This window comes from Chrysemys picta, chromosome 14 (genome assembly GCF_011386835.1).
Source record: "Chrysemys picta bellii isolate R12L10 chromosome 14, ASM1138683v2, whole genome shotgun sequence".
Classification (NCBI taxonomy): Eukaryota; Metazoa; Chordata; order Testudines; family Emydidae; genus Chrysemys; species Chrysemys picta.
In genome coordinates this window covers 31,723,262-31,739,831 of record NC_088804.1, presented here as the reverse complement: position 1 = coordinate 31,739,831, position 16,570 = coordinate 31,723,262, and positions in this window count along the sequence as shown.

Here is a 16,570-nt window from a genome sequence, read left to right as displayed (position 1 = left end):
TTATCACGTCTCATCTAGATGTGATAAATTGATCCCCAAATCGATGCCCGTACTCCACCTCAGCAGGAGGAGTAAGCGGAGTCAATGGGGGAGCTGCAGCGGTTGACTCGCCGCCGTGAGGACGGCCAAGTGAGTTAAACTAAGATACTTCGACTTCAGCTACGCGAATAGTGTAGCTGAAGGTGCGTATCTTACTTCAAACCCCCCTGCTAGTGTAGCCCAGACCTTAGATTTGGAATGAGCTTCCTTAAAACATCTGCAAAACTAATGCATTGTCTTACTTCAAAGCCCTCCTTCAACTTTTCTTTTCCATGATGCTTACAAAATACCTAATGCTAGTTTGCTGGTATGCTGAGACAGCTGCCTATCCTGCTGACCCAGTATTGCTCTGTTATTTCTTTGTACTTCCCCATCTGTCTATATTCATCTGTTGTCTCTTGTCTTGTACTTATAAGCTCTTTTTGTTCTGTGATTGTATAGCACTTAGCACATTGAGGACCTGGACAGTGATTAGTGCGCCTGGTCACTACAGTAATACAAATTAATAATAATAATAATAATAATACCTTTCCAAAATGTTTGCTAGCATTAACAGTTATAACCCTGGATATTTTTGTTATCCATATATATGTCCAATCTCTTTTTAAACCTTGTTAAATGTTTCGCTTCAATGACATCCTGTGGCAATGAGTTCCAGTTTAATTATGGTGAAAATGTATAAAAGTAAGTACAGAAAAATATAGGAAACAGGAAGGTGTATAGTGAAGGAGAAATGGTCAGTTATGTTGTCAGGAAAAGAACAAAGGAGGTGGAAGGTTGGTGGACATATGAGTTTTTGAGGAACAGCTGACCAGAATGTATTTAACAGCTGTGCCAGCCAGTGTGTGGGGGAGAATCTATTCCGGTGTGCAGGTAATAGACACTGGACAAGTCACATACTTGTGGTATAAGGAAGGAGGAGTGGACCTGAGGGAGGGAATACACAGCCAGTTTAAGGTAATTAGCATGGCAATTAAAAGCCTGCAGCTGACCCATGCCAATGTCTTGTGCTTGCGGGCCTTGGGCTAAGGGGCTGTTTAATTGCAATGTAGATGTTCAGGTTCAGTCTGGACCCGGATCTCTCTAGGACCTTTTCCCCTAGCTCCCAGATCCCAGGCTCGAGCCCGAGCCTGAATGTCTATACCACAATTAAACAGCGCTTAGCTCAAGCCCACAAACCCAAGTCAGCTGACGTGGGCCAGTCACAGTTGTTTCTTTACAGACAAGTTGCTCTCTAAGGGTATGTCTAGTCTGCAACTAAAGGCTTGTAATAAGGTGGGAGCTATGCAGCCCTTTGAAATCTGAGCAGTTCATGATATGCCACTTCAGTAACACATCAGGACTAAGGTCCCAATTCAGCGAGATACTTAGGCACAAGTCTAACTTTAATCATTTTGATTGAATGGGAAATCTCATATGCTTAAAGTTCGACACCCGCTTCAGTACCTTAACGGGCTAGAGCGTAAAGGATTAAAGATACAGGACAATTTAAAATTTTAGGGCTTGTGGAAGTTCATTGGGTCATTTTGGAACAGGTGTTAAGGAGCCACTAAGCCCGTGCAAGTTAATGACACTAAAGCAGGGGTCGGCAACGTTTGGCACGCGGCTCGCCAGCGTAAGCACCCTAGCGGGCCGGGCCAGTTTATTTACCTGCTGACGCGGCAGGTTCGGCCGATCGCGGGCCCCACTCGCCGCAGTTCACCGTCCCGGGCCAATGGGGGCGGCGAGAAGTGGCGCGGGCGAGGGATGTGCTGGCCGCGGCTTCCCGCCACCCCCATTGGCCCAGGATGGCAAACCGCGGCCAGTGAGGGCCGCGATCGGCCGAACCTGCCGCGTCAGCAGGTAAATAAACTGGCCCGTCCCGCTAGGGTGCTTACCCTGGTGAGCCGCGTGCCAAACGTTGCCGACCCCTGCACTAAAGCAAGGCTGAGTTTGGCCCAATATGTTTATATACGCCTCCTATATTATGTTTTTTTTCCTTCCTTCATTTTTGCATTCTAGTGTCTCACTTCACTACAAACTGTATGAGACAGAGTCTCCTCAGGGAGCAGCTAGAGATTTGAAATTCACATTACTTTTACCTTTAAGTCTGTCAGATAATCAGATAGCCAAGAAAGTGCTAATAGCTTATGCTTTGGTGAAATATGTTTTTCTGTACATAATTACCTTGTATTATGTTCCCCTTACCCCTGATTGTCAGCATTTTAATTAAAAGTAGAGGTGTGAGAACATGGGAAAACCTATCTGTGGTAATAAGCCTACTTTTGCTTTAAGTTACCCTATTGAGTCTGCAAATTTAGGGCCTAATTTTGCTGCCTTTATTTGTTTTGAGAATATCTTACTCTGCAAGTAGGCCATTGCAATCCATGAAATATCAGTGCAAATTAACCAAGTATGCAATGCCTGATACACCATAAGTAATGCATATTAGGCAGCTGGTGTGCTGTAATCACTGCTTAATTATAGTAAGCCTGGATGTCGCTCTGTTACCTTGTATCATCCCCCTGTCTGTTCTACCCAACTGTTGTTCCTTGTCTTATCGACTGTAAGCTCTTTGGGGCAGGAACTGTCTTTTCATTATTATTTATGTACAGTGCCTAGCAGTCATCTGTGGGGCAGCCATCTGTGATTGGGGTGTCTAAATATTACAGCAATAGAAATAATAAATCATGAATAATTATTATCATTAAATATTGAAAGTGGCTTATCATGGGGTCTGGACCTTTTAGGAGAGTCAAGGACCGGCCTACTTATGACAGGCTCCTGTAAGAGAACGAGCCAACTCAGATCCACCTGCTTATGAGGTATGATTTTAAGTGGAGCACAGGATTTGGTCCAAGAGTTGAATATAGCTCAGGGGTCGGCAACATTTGGCACGTGGCTCGCCAGGGTAAGCACCCTGGCGGGCCAGGCCAGTTTATTTACCTGCTGACGCGGCAGGTTCAGCCGATCACGGCCCCCACTCCCGCGGTTCGCTGTCCCGGGCCATTGGGGGCGGCAGGAAGCCGCGGCCAGCACATTCCTCGCCCACGCCGCTTCTCACCACCCCCATTGGCCCGGGATGGCGAACCGCGGCGAGTGGGGGCCGCGATCGGCCGAATCTGCCGCGTCAGCAGGTAAATAAACTGGCCCGGCCTGCCAGGGTGCTTACCCTGGCGAGCCGCATGCCAAACGTTGCCGACCCCTGATATAGCTGGACCGTTTGTGCCTAATATGCATTACTAATAGTGACCATAATATAATTAAATTTAACATCCCTGTGGCCAGGGCCGGCTCCACAGTTTTGGCTGCCCCAAGCAGCCAAAAAAAAAAAAAAAAGCCACGATCGTGATCTGCGGCGGCAATTCGGTGGAAGGTCCTTCGCTCTGAACGGGAGTGAGGGACCGTCCGCCGAATTGCCGCCGAATAACTGGACCTGCTGCCCCTCTCCGGAGTGGCTGCCCCAAGCACCTACTTGGCAAACTGGTGCTGCCATAGGTGTGGCGGGGAAACCACCACAGCAGCCCAACACGGTAGCATTTAATTTCAGAAAGGGGAAGTTTCACAAAAATGAGGAGGTTAGTGAAACAGAAATTAAAAGGTACAGCACCAAAAGTAAAATCCCTGCAAGCTGCATGGAAACTTTTTAACGATAACAGAGGCTCAAATTAAATGTAGGCCCCCAAATTAAAAAAAACATATAAGAGAACCAAAAAAGTGCCAATGTGGCTAAACAACAAAATAAAAGAAGCAGTGAGAGGCAAAAAGGCATCCTTTAAAAAGTGGAAGTTAAATCCTAGTGAGGAAAATAGAAGGATCATAAATTCTGGCAAATGAAGGGTAAAAATATAATTAGGAAGGCCAAGAAAGAATATGAAGAACAGCTAGCCAAAGACTCAAAAAGTAATAGCAATTTTTTTAAAGTACATCAGAAGCAGGAAGCCTTCTAAACAACCAGTGGGGCCACTGGACAATTGAGATGCTAAAGTATCACTCAAGGACAATAAGGCCATTGCGGAGAAACTAAATGAATTATTTGCATTGGTTTTCACCGTTGAGGATGTGAGGGAGATTCCCAAACCTGAGCCATTCTTTTTAGGTGACAAATCTGAGGAACTGTCCCTGACTGCAGAGTCATTAGAGGAGGTTTTGGAACAAATTGAGCAACTAAACAGTAATAAGTCACCAGGACCAGATGGTATTCACCCAAGAGTTCTGAAGGAACTCAAATGTGAAATTGCAGAACTACTAACTGTAGTCTGTAACCTATCATTTAAACCAGCTTCTGTACCAAATAACTGGAGGATAGCTAATGCGATGCCAATTTTTTTAAAAGTGCTCAAGAGGTGACCCTGGCAATTACAGGCCGGTAAGCCTGACTTCAGTGCCGGGCAAACTGGTTGAAACTTTAGTAAAGAACAAAATTGCTAGACACATAGATGAACATAACTTGTTGGGGAAGAGTCAACATAGTTTTTATAAAGGGAAATCATGCCTTACCAATCTACTAGAATTCTTTGAGGGGGTCAACAAGCATGTGGACAAGGGAGGATCCAGTGGATATAGTGTACTTAGATTTTCAGAAAGCCTTTGACAAGGTCCCTCACCAAAGGCTCTTAAGTAAAGTAAGCTGTCATGGGATAAGAGGGAAGGTTGTCTCATGGATTGGTAACTGGTTAAAAGTTAGGAAACAAAGGGTAGGGATGTACTGGATGCAGAGCTTGGCCTTCAGTCAGCAGCTGACACTGTCTAGCTGCTCAGCTGTGAAGGCAGCAGCACAGAAGTAAGGGTGGCAATACCATACCATGCCATCCTTACTTCTGCACTGCTGCTGGTGGCGTCTCTGCCTTCACAGCTGGGCTACTGGCCTGCAGCCGCCTCTCTCTGGCCATCCAGCTCTGAAGTCAGCGCAGAAGTAAAAGTGGCAATACTGCAACCCCCCTAAAATAACTTTGTGACCTCCCCCTCCCCTTTTGGGTCAACTCCCTTTTGGGTCAAGACCCCCAATTTGAGAAATGTTGGTCTCCCCCGTGAAATCAGTATAGTATAGGGTAAAAGCACACAAAAGAACAGATTTCATGGGGGGAGACCAGATTTCATGGTCTGTGATGCGTTTTTCATGGCCATGAATTTGGTAGGGGCTTACCTATACCCCAGGACAGGCCAACTAGCCTAAGTATAAAGCATCTCCACACTTGGGACAGATGGTTTTGTGTGTAACTGGGAGCAAGGCCAAATAACAGCCCAAGTTAATTCTGCAGTGAATTCAAACCCAGTGGGGTCAGGATTTTGGTGTATCCTTTGGTGTGCAGCTGTCTACCCACATGCTATCAATGGTAAGATCTAGACCTAATCATTTAAATATTCTGTGGAGAGGAGCCTAAAGAATTAAAATAAGCAATCAGAGAAGAGAGATTTGCATATTTCCAGTGTGTTTATTGAAAATAACTAACCGGTGATTTTGAAAATCTTTGCACTCAATGTTTGGCAGCCAATCAGAGTACATGGATTTGCGTACACTGTAGTTATTGAGAAATAATCAAACAGTGATTATACAAATAAGAAACAATCAGAGTGAAGGGAATTTCATAACTGGGAGAAAAAAATCAGGGTCGTTATACATCAGTAATAATACAGCATCCCTGCACTCTGATTGACTGAGATAATTCCATTTCAGACTAATGCAACATTAATATTAATGGAGTTATAAATCAACCAAATCTTACACAATGAGAAAATGTCCCCAAGTGCATGCACACACTTTGAAAAAGCAGCACTGATGTGCACACCTCCTCGGACCAGCAGCAGCTCTGCACAGCTTTTCCACTCAGATTACCTTGGATAGGATCACATATAATCTGTGTGAAATGAGACCTCTGTGTAATCAGGCTAGGCGGTTCATGCCCATAAATACGTGGAACATGCTCTTGCCCTAGACTGAAATTCCCCTCAGCAATTCATTAGAGTGAGTGGGTGATGCATGGGATCTGGAAACAGGGATTTGGATAGGGGCAGGGTGTATGAGCCAATATTTCATCCCACACTCTCTCTTCTGGGTGCAGATTTTCTAGCAGGAGCGAACTCTGTATTAGCATTACTCTGTACCAGTCTCTTTCCTTTCATCATCAATGCTAAGTCCAGTATCTATACTGTATCTCTCTAGCTATATACAGCAAAAGCTTTGTTATCTGGCCCATTGGGAAAATGGAGGGTGCCGGCAAGTAAAAATTTCGATTAACTAAGAGGGAGGGAGTTTGGGTGTGGGAGGAGGCTCGGGGCGAGGCGCGGGAGGGGGCTTGGTGCATGGGGCTGGTATGCGGAATGTGGCACAGGGTGCAGGAGCTGGACAGCGCTCACCTTGGGCAGCTCCCCACAAGTGGCAACATGTCCCTGCTGCTCCTAGGTGGAGGCAGGCTAGGTGGCTCTATGTGTTGACTTCACCTGCAGGTGCCGCATCCCCAGCTCCCACTGGCCGTGGTTCCTGGCCAATGGAGCTGTGGCGCCAGTGCTTGGGGTGGGACAGGGGGCAGCATGCAGAGCCGTCTAGCCTGCCTCCGCCTAGGAACAGCAGGGACATGTCGCTGCTTGCAGGGAGCTGCCTGAGATGAGTGCCACTTGGATCTGGCATCCTGTACTCTCTCCCATGCCCCAACCCCCTGCCCCGAGCCTGCTCCTGCACCCAAACTCCTGTGCCCTGCACCTCCTCCCACACTCCAACCTCCTTGTGACCATTCCTCCACCTAGGAACAGCAGGGACATGTCACCGCTTCTGGGGAGCCACGCAGAGCCAGGTAGGGAGCCTGAGAGTCCCAGGCCAACCAGACTATAAACCGGACTTTCAATGAAGATCAGAAATGCCATTTATAGATCTTTCCGGTTGGTAAAGTGCCGAATAACACAGCTTTTACTGTATCATTATAGATATGTTTAATCTTCAGATTATAGCCATGCTAAAATCAATTAAACAAATGTTTTTTGTTAGACAAACCTTAGACTCAGACTTTTTCATGACTGTTAGGATACCAGGTTTTCTTTTGCTTTAGGAAAAGTAGGTTGCTGATATTCTTGGTTCATCTTTGCTCACAGAGGTAAAATTAGAGGCCTCAAGACTCCTGCTGGTAGAACAAGCTCTCAATTTCTCACTGTCGAAATTCAATCTGATTTTTATCTTTTTCACTAAAAAGCTGTCAACAGAAAATAAGCCATCCCCATCAAAGAGTTATATTAGTTTCTGAGGTATATAAATTCAGTTGGTGGAAAGGAAAAAAAAATCCCAGTAATTTAAATTTTCTGTCTTTTAATTTGTTTTTCTAGGAAATCGAACATAAAAATATTAGGGTGGGATATAACTACTACCGCACCTCACTCAAAAGAAAATAGTCAAAAAGAGAGGGGCTGGTTTGCAGCAAGATTCCTGATCATTGGTTTTCAGCATCTTGCATATTCTCCTCTTTCTTATGCTAATGTAATACCATTGTTACCGACAGAGTTATTCCTCATTTACAGTGGCGGAAGAAGAGGACAATCTCTCCAGCCTTGTTTACAATGAACGGCACAGTGTTGCAATCTGAATTCTGGTTTGCTGCATGGGATAATATCAGAACTAAAAAGATCAAATGAGATGTTCTTAATATGCCAACAATACAGTCAGTTTTCAAATGTGAAACATCTGTATCTAGGGAGGTGAATGTGCAAAGCAGTTAAAATTCAGGGATTTTTAATATTTGTGTTTTACTTTTAAAATAGATTTGTTTTATTTATAAGAGGAGATTTAAAAAGCAAACAAATTATCATGGGACTTTTTAATAGCTATTCTTGATTTGGAGGGATATGCTATCCGCATTTCTTCTTCCCACTTTATTGCACTGTTCCTTAAGTAGGAGAGGGATTTTGACAACAGACAACTTGTAGGTTGAAATACAATCTATGCTTTCTTGTGATATGTCTTTTAAAAACAGACATTCGCCTTTTACAGACTGTTCTTGATTTTGACTATGCCTGTCAGAACCAAGATGTGAATTCTGGCTTCTTCTCCTTGATCTCTTTGTCAGATAACTGAACTGTACCTTTGCTCAGTTTAGGATCTAAAGTCACTTTAGATTTCTCTTTAGTTCAACCCACAGCTTCATTAATGCCATTTCTCTTGCAGTAGCTCAGGGACCATTGATGTGTATGGAAGTTACATTTTAGGTGTGTGATATGTACAGTACTCATTTTGAAACATACTGGATAACTAAGGGTCTGATTCTGTTACCCTTATATTGAGTTAGCTGCACCTTATTCCAGTAGTGTCCCATTGAAATTACCATGTCTGTGTTTATGCCACCCCCTCTTGACACCACTCATGCCCAATGTACAGTGACACAGATGACATATCTGGGTCAGGTGGAGCACAGAAGGGGCTGGAGACTGCAGGGTCTTGGCCTATGGAATGATCCCTAGCAGACTGCTCTAGCCAGTAAAAATCAGAGCAGCCATGTGACTGTTCTAGTTTGTGCTGCTCAAGATGGGTCAATTCAGCCATTATCCAGACCCAAGATTTAGGAGGACATAATGGTATCTTAGACTTCTTTGCTTTTCCCATAAATCAGTTGTCCCAAGTGTGAATTTGGTGTTGTTATGGATTATGCCCTAAGTCTTCAAGAGTTGCTTTCCTATTGTGTGTACCCTGAGAGTCTTGATACACAGAATAGGACAGATGATGCCTAGCTATTTTTCCTTTCCCAGCTTTCATAGCTCATAACTATTTAGCTAGCATATTTCACACTCAGCTCACTTCCTTTTTAATTGTGCTTAATATAAAAGCAGAATAAAATGGATTGATAGTGTCCTTAGATAAAGAAAGAACTACAGCTATAGCTATGCAGAATAAACAAATCCTTTATGAGGTCTGGAACAAGAATCCCTACATGTTTTATAGTGCATCTCACCATGCAACCACAAGATCGCCACATGATATGTAAGAAATAAGATATTTTGGGCTTACTGTACTCTGACTTTTCCCGGTGGATTGACACAAAGTTATTTAACACAGGTGTTTCATTTTGTACTTCTAATACGCTGAGAATGTTTATGGTACAGTGTTTAATGGCCCTTAAAATCACACTTCTCCCTATGGCGTGTGTTGAGGTAGTGTCAGTACACCAGGCTGGAAATCTAAACCCTGGAAAACTGGCTGTATCAACAACTCCTCTGTGATTCTTTATTCATCCAAACATATTGCTTTCTACCATCAAAATGTATAGCACATTGGAAAGACACGCTGTGGCGCTCCTTCCCAGAAGGGATTAGAATGACCACAAATCTCATCGTCTTCAGAACAAAATGTAAAACTCGCTACTTCCACCTTGCTTTCCCCTAACAATAATAATCCCCATGAACAGGGGGGTTGAGATAGGAAAACAAAACTTCTTCATGTATACCCTCTAAAATATTTAAGGTGCCCAGGTATCCTGATAAACATATTACAACTGCATAGAAAGACAGATAAGCCATGTTGGGCAAACACCAGTAAATTCAGAGATTTGATTGGAATCATCATTTTTCAAGAGAACAAGTGTTGTTGTTAAGAATCTGGACTTGAACTCATGAGACCTGGCTATAAATCCCAGCTCTGCCACAGATATTCTCTGCCACAGTAGATATGCTTGTCCAAGTCACTTAGGTGTTCAAAGTGCCTAACGATACAAATGAGTGCAGAGTGCGATTTCCAAAAGTGCCTAGGGATTTCAATGGGAGTTAGCCACCTTGGCACTTTGAAAATAGGTATCTATTGGCATCTTTAGACACCTAAGTAACTTGAAAAATCTGGATCTTAATCTCCCTGTGCATCAGTAAAATGGGGATTCTGTTTCCTTTATATGTCTTTTCTATTTACATTTAAATTCTAAGGCAGGGACTATCTCCCACTATATACAGATCTGAGCACAATTACCAACTATCTATATATTTGGAGGAATATCCAAACATCTTGAGGCTGCTAAACCAAGATCAAAGTCTGATGAGAACATGTTTTCTTTTGGTATTTTGGCTCGTCTGTTTCCGCAGCCTCCAGAAGGCTGACATGCAGAAACGGACAATTGTGTGAACAAAGTTAATCAAACTTTTTGAAGCTTCAGAAGAGATTTGGTTCAGTTTTGGTTTGAATTGTGGGCAAAAATTCAAGGTGGCTGGGGAAGGTTCTGATTGTATCTGAATCATTTTGTCTATTCGTAAAGCATATAGCAAGAGCATGTGAATATCAAATGGCACTGGAAAGAAACCCTCCCCCCAAAAAGCCCATGAAGGACAAATGACAAAGATCATGTTCAAATCTGCAAGCACATCATTTCCGCTTTGCCATGTGCTGGCACACTGCCAGCATTTGACAGGCACACACAACACAAGCAAGGGCATCTCATGTAGCTGGGAAGCATGTAGCCACAGGGGTGGCAGAACTGAAGTCAGCTTTTGAACTGGGTTCTGCAAATAATCTGAAGCTATAGAAATCACTCCTGAACTGACAGCTTGAGAAGTGATAGAAACGAATGTTTAAGACAGCATGAAGAAAATGTGTGGGAAATGCCACTCTTAAATCCCCTGTCCCACCAAAAGGCATTGGCAGTTGGAAAAGTTAACAACTGTAATTCTTTTAGCACTGCAAATTGTAAACATTAATGATCACTGCTAAAAATTCCATGTGCAGCGACAGACACAATACAGCATACAATTTCAATCCCTTATACTGCAAAGAGCTCGTTATTGAGTAACTTGTGCTCTACCCTTACTTTTCACATGCTGTGAGCTCTGTGCTTCTAGTACACTGCCCAATCATCTGATGAAACTTCACAGTAAAGCTCCCCATTTTTTCAATAAAGCTTCACACCCTCTGAGGTTGGGGTCCCAGAACATCTATCTATGGTCTTTACATGGCCCCCATTACCAAACTATCTGAGCACCCCACAATCTTTCATGTATTTATCCTCATAACAGAAGTGAGATAAGGACGTGCTGTTATTCCACTTTTACAGATGGGGAACTGAGGCACAAAGAAACTTGGACAAGGTCACACAAGGAGACTGTGGCAGAGCAGAAAATGGAGCCTAGGTCTCCCAAATTCCAGGCTAGGGCCCTGATCAATGGATCATCTTTCTTCCTTCCATAGACCGTAGGTTCTTTTTGGCCAGCTCCTTCCACAAAGGCCCATGGCCTGTGTTTTACAAATCAGCTCCACGAGTTAGGGTCTTTTACCCTTTTTCTCAATTATTCCAAAATGCAGAAATGAATGCATGAGACTGGTGCATCTACTTTGTCACTAGAACGGCAGTTTGGGTGGGTTGGCAGTTAGGAGGAGGGATAAGAATTGGGCCACTTGTTTAATTTTCTTTTAAATTTGGATAAACGTTCATACAATAAACAATGGCTGAATAAATTAAACTGAAAATACTTGTGTAGCAGAGGCAACAAATATAATAAACAGAATAACATACTTTCACATTTCCTGAGAGTTAAAAATACACAGTTAACGTTTAAAAAAACAACAACATATGAACATAAAGAATGTTGGGAATTGAACACACCTGACTGTTTCAATTTGCCTGCAAACCCATTCAATCGTAGTGTCTCAGACAATTTCTTCCTGACTCCTTAATTCCTCTTGATGTAGTGCTAAATTCTACTACAAATTACAATTAATGCAAATATTGTGCCATCATTTAAAACTCTTCATTGAACTCCACACTAGCCCTGCTTGCTTTCATTTGTATTTTCACTGCTCTTTAATCTATTTGAAAAAAATTATCCTTAGGAGAACTTTTTTACTTATGCAAATAAAATATTTCTGCGATCTGTGGCAAATTAAATAATAATTCTAGCCAGTTAGATGGTGTGCTTAGGTTAGAAACAGTGCAGTTGATCACAAACAAATGACAAACATAATCCAGTGTTCTGAACAACAGAAGACAAGTGAAGAAACAGTGGCTTATTAAACTGAGAAATACCATCACCCGAAATATATAGACACACCATTCAAAATTTTCAGATGGAGTTTTTCAAGGAGTAATGATCATAAGTCTGTAATTACTACTTTAGTAATTTTTGACTATTTTCAACACTTCCTGGAAGCACATGTAGCTTAGTAAATTATGGGAAAAAATTAGACATTTATATAACTGAGGCTCATCTGAAATACCACTGAGTATGACACAAATTAAAAGGACATTCTTACACTCCAGAGCACACACTGCACAGCTGGAGTTGAGAAGATCCATTACATCTCCTCCTCTAAAGTTGCACTATTCTATGTATTATTGGTATTTAAGCTTTTTAATGACATATTCAATTTTTTGCACTGTCAGAGACATGTACTAACCTAAACGGACTAGAACATCCATTACGGAATGGTGATATTTACATTCATTGACATTTGTATTTAGGGAATATATAGTTTTCTGAGTTGACTCTATGCAAGTTCATGATGCACAAGAATACAAAGAGTCAAATTCTGCCCTAGTATCTGCAGAACCAGTTCTTGTTGAGGTCAATGATAGCTGCACGAACTAAGGCTGCATTTGGTCCAAAATAAAGAAAGCATTGGTGCTCTTTGTTAAGGAAAGAGGCACCCATTGAGCTCAACCTTTAACAAACTTCTCAAACTAGTTTCTAGCTTCAGAAGTAGAATTCAAGTTGGTGATTTTTTTCTATAATTAAAGCTCATGCTTCTTTCCTTGAGGGTGAATTATATAACTACAAAGGAGCCTGTGCTATGTAATAGGAATACAAGAACAATCCCCAAAAGCAATGGTACCATAAGTCAGTGCTCTATACTACATACAATGGTCAAGATTTTCAGCTGATGTAAATCAGCATAAATTATACCAGCTAGCCCCAAATCTATCTATACACTAGATAGATTTTTTTTCTTTTAGAAGTTTTCATGTTAACACAGTGGGGCATTATGTTTCTGTCACTCACTCCTGGCTACAGTTATGGTGTAACTCAGGTCAAAGTCAGTGGAGTTACAGTGGTGTAAAACTGATGAAAGTGAGAACAGAACCAGGCCCATACTATTTAAAGGGTTCTATATATACCCATTTTAGGTTCTATATAAACCCACCAATCCCTGCTTCTCATTGTCAAGAAATGACCCTAGTTTTCTGTTAAATGTGTGATTAAGTTAGACATAGGGTGGTTGATCATAAAAAAAAGGAAAACCTAATCCAGTGTTCTGCATTTTTCTTAACTAAGACTACAGACAATACATGAGTTATGAATAAAAATTGTATTAAAGGTTCGTGCCTCTCTTCCTCCCTCTTCTCTGTCCACACTCATACCATTAAATTTGCTACCTCCCTTATTTCAAAGGTTCATTTGTAGTTAATGGAAAATAGGTTAAAATCTTTGCATGTCCAACACACAGAGTCAAATCCTGGCTCCAATGAAGTCAATGGCAAAACTCCCATCAACGTCAATTGGGACAGGAGTTCAACCACAGAATATTTTTTTTATTTATTTGTTTATTTATATTTGGTGCACTCAGTGGTCCAGACATCTGGGTTTGCTAGCATCTCTGATCATGCTTTGATCCATGGGCATTTTATTATTTGTCTGAAAAAAATTCAACAGTCTATCAAGAGTTTGCCTGAAGTGTACTGTGCAATTTATTTCAGATTGCCTGGAAGTGACAACTCATGTAAAGCATATCAAATAGAGAACTCTTGCTTATCTTGAGTGAAAAAAGAGAAGTAGCTTCAGGTAGGATAGGGGTGTCCTGGCATTGACTTGCTTAGCACAGCTTCTTTCATTTCATTCTTTTTGTTGTACTATTGAGATGTTACCTTTTCATTTTGTATCTTTGCTAACAAAGAATACTGACACTACGCCAGCAGGGTATGCGACTCTAAATGCCAGCATTATATCAAACCTTAATATTCATTTAAATGAAAGTACAATAAAATTAAATAAGTAACTTGCATCGGTCTAATAAACAAGAGTTAAGGTTAACAAGTTTGCCATGTGTAGTCACAGACAATTGTAGCCCACTACAATGGTAGTAAAAGTCTAATAGCTTCCAGTTTCTGTTTAAGAAAGAAGTTGTTTGTCTTGCCTTATTTGTATTTCATTAAGGGAGGCAGTTAAGAGGATGGTTCCTAAAAGGCTTTTGTCTTGGGAGGAGGATGGCAAAAATCATCTCTCTGATGCTTTCATATTGATAAGATACAAATATATTGTAGGATAAGCAAAGCTATAATATGATGTGACTATTAGCATATTATGGTATCATAAATAGAATAGCTGGGTGAAAATTATACAATGGCATGAATATTAGATAAGGATTGATTAAAATGTTTACTCCAAAGCACACAGAGCTAAATGGAACATAGAACTTTAATAATAGTTTATATTGACTGTAATTCCTTACGTCTGTGGGTGCTGGAGGTTTCAGCATGCTCCAACTGCAACCCTATTGACTGAGGCATCCTCCTGCCTTAAAGAAAGACAAATTCTCTTTTCAGTTTTTCCAGCTTAACTCTGGATTTGCACTGGTATAACCTGAGAATAGAATTTGGTGCACAGTATCTGTAGTTCCTTCCAAATTGACCTTGGCATTAGTATTCTTGATACGTACAGAATCTAAATGTTAGCAACTACATATAACAAACACTATGGTACTTCCTCTCTGTATACAATATATAGCAGGGGTCGGCAACATTTGGCACGCGGCTCGCCAGGGTAAGCACCTAGCGGGCCGGGCCAGTTTATTTACCTGCTGACGTGGTAGGTTTGGTCGATCGCAGCCCCCACTGGCCGTGGTTCACCATCCTGGGCCAATGGGGACGGCGGGAAGCCGCGACCAGCACATCCCTCGCCCGCGCCGCTTCCCACCGCCCCCATTGGCCCGGGATGGCGAACCACGATGAGTGGGAGCCGCAATCGGCCGAACCTGCCGCGTCAGCAGGTAAATAAACTGGCCCGGCCTGCCAGGGTGCTTACCCTGGCGAGCCATGTGCCAAATGTTGCCAACCCCTGATATATAGCTTCCCAATATAGGGACACCACAATATGATATTATGCTGTCATATAGGGTAATGTCTAGGAACTGAGAGAACTTGACATTCAAAAACCAGTTGGAGAACACTTCAATCTCCCTGGACACTCAATTAAGGACCTAAAAGTCGCAATTCTTCAACAAAAAACCTTCAAAAACAGACTCCAACGAGAAACTGCAGAACTGGAATTAATTTGCAAACTGGACACCATTAAATTAGGCTTGAATAAAGACAGGGAGTGGATGGGCCATTACACAAACTAAAAACTATTTCCCCATGCTAATTTTTCCCCTCGCACCTTCTTGTCAATATTGCACTGTCTTGGCTCACTCTTAACATCAAACACTCTCTAGCTCCTAACTCCATACTCAATTATCAGTTAGAGAGCAGATAATCTTTTCTTTGTGACCATTCTTGTTTATTTCCAAATAAAACATTATTTCAATCTATTTAAATGATGTTCCCATAGAAGAGTTCCTGTATGCAAAGTTATAAGTAATGACCAATGTACCTGTTCGTGCACCTGGAGTATCAAAAAGTGATATAGAATAAAAATGTTTAATTAAGAATAACTCAACAAATCAAAATGTCAGTCCATTCTACTAGGGAGAGCAAGAAAAATATGGGACTCAGTGACTTTTGAAGTCAATGAGAGTTTTTATATTGAGTTTAGTGGGCTCTTGATTGAGCCCTAAAATTACAGATTTGGGCTGTAATCCTGCAAACATTTATAAATGTGTAAATTTTGGTCAGTGATTAGTCCCGTTGAAGTCAATGTGACCAATCACATGTATAAAGTCATGCAGATGCTATGGGCTCCAATTATGTGATTAAGTACTTTGCTGAATTAGAATGGACTGACTGGGGCCTAAATGTCTGCAGGGTTGCACATCTTTGTAACCGTGGGGAGACTGAGGGAAACCATAAAATAAAATAATTAAAAGGACAGACTGGAGTGCACAAAGATAAAGCCAACAGGACTGTAAAAGATAATAGTTATCTGCAGCAGTAATCATGAAGTGAAAACAATCCATGCCTTCTGATAACATTTAACGTGAGAAAGTAAATTGGATGAAGAGAATACAATTGAAAAATGAAAAACACATTCATGACCAAACAGAGGTAAAAGAAAGTATATAAAGATCCTTTTGTTATCTTTACCCTATAATTGAGATAATGCTTGTTTTTAATGGTTACTGCAGCTACTTGCAAGTCCACAACTAAGACTCAAGATACAGCCAAGCGTGGTGCTATGCTTAATTAGCACAGCTTTACTTTTGGCACTGCTAAGGCAGTCCTCTATTTAGTCACACTTCTGAAGTCAAACTGGTCTTTGTATGCCCAATACTTAAGAGCATTCAGTTGCAAATCTGAGATTCAAAATTCTGTAGGTAAATTGCACCATTTATTGAGAACTCCAGGGACTGCTTTTGTTTATACATCTTTAGTTGTCTGCCTGTGTATAAACTATATTCTTTTACTCATACATTGACAGAACAATTTGTTTCTGCTATCTCAAGGATTCA